This window comes from Mandrillus leucophaeus, unplaced genomic scaffold (genome assembly GCF_000951045.1).
Source record: "Mandrillus leucophaeus isolate KB7577 unplaced genomic scaffold, Mleu.le_1.0 Scaffold683, whole genome shotgun sequence".
Classification (NCBI taxonomy): Eukaryota; Metazoa; Chordata; class Mammalia; order Primates; family Cercopithecidae; genus Mandrillus; species Mandrillus leucophaeus.
In genome coordinates this window covers 1,196,756-1,198,009 of record NW_012107397.1, presented here as the reverse complement: position 1 = coordinate 1,198,009, position 1,254 = coordinate 1,196,756, and the positions used below count along the sequence as shown (strand labels likewise).

General features: G+C 41.9%; 1 protein-coding gene across 1 annotated transcript in view; it reads left to right on the top strand.

Moving 5' to 3' along the window:
• ROS1 (ROS proto-oncogene 1, receptor tyrosine kinase) overlaps window positions 1-1,254 on the top strand; it is a 144,092-nt gene that overhangs the window by 11,526 nt on the left and 131,312 nt on the right. The window lies entirely within an intron of this gene.

Sequence of the window (1,254 nt, the reverse complement as noted above, 5' to 3'; positions counted from 1 at the left end):
CTTTCTTTCTTTCTTTCTCTATTGCTTTCTTTCTTGCTTTCTCTCACTCTTTCTCCCTCCTTTCTCTCTCTCTTTCTTTTCTTTCTTTCTTCCCACAGTCTCACACTGTCACCCAGAGTGGAGTGCAGTGGTGCATTCTTGGCTCACTGCAACCTCTGCCTCCCTGGTTTCAGTTATTCTCCTGCCTCAGCTTTCCGAGTAGCTGGGGCTATAGGCACGCGCCACCATGACTGGCTGACTTTGTATTTTTAGTAGAGATGGGGTTTCACCACATTAGCCAGGCTGGTCTCAAACTCCTGATTTCAAGTGATCCACCTGCCTCAGCCTCCCAAAGTGCTGGGATTACAGGCATGAGCCCCCAAGCTTGGCTGCAATTTTCTTTCTTATGCAACAAAATCCTTTGCCAACATTTTGCAACACAGCTTCTCCCCACCCCTTCTCCCAATGGTAAGTGATGTCTCACATTGCCCTGCCCAGGTGTACTTACGGTCCTCTAAGCAACCTCTGCTGCACTTGATTTTCTCTCTTTCAAAGAGACCTTGACGTTTTGATGTTTCCTACTTAGTCTTCAGCTGAGCTTATCTGTCCTGTATTTCATCCCTTCAAAATAAGGTTATTTGACAATAGGTGATATGAAGAAGCTACATTATTTATGAGTTTAAAACCCGTGTTCGCTGGGTATGGTGGTGTGCACCTGTAGTCCCAGCTATTTGGGAGGCTGAAGTAGGAGGGTTGCTGGAGGTCAGGAGCTTGGGAGCATCCTGGGAAACATAGCATGACTGTTCCCTAAAGAAAAAAACTTTAAAACCTATGTTGTATTCTTTTTAAATATCCTTGAAACTGGTAACCAGAGCCTGGGGAAGGAGTATAAATTATTGTTCATTAGTAAAACAGAAAAATTCCCTCTTAATAGAGAGCAAAAATACAAACGAAAAATTAAATTGGCATATTTTCTCAGTTATAACTGGTTGGTTATAAAAATCACATCTGAGCAATTTTTCTTGGGAGTGAGTGGAGGTGAGCGTTGGGTAAGAAGAGAGAAAACAGAAGAGACAAATCATCCATATGTAAAGAGACAATTAAAGGTCTCTCCTGATTGAGATAGAAAAAAAAAAAAATTGCCTGCGAATCCTTTTATGTGATGAAAGCAAAATTACCCCAAAGAATAGTCCCTAGAATAAATGTACCAGTGTCAGAAAAATCAGGGAGAGAGAGCCTTTAAAGCATCGAAGAAACCCAGGATTAGATTTGTAG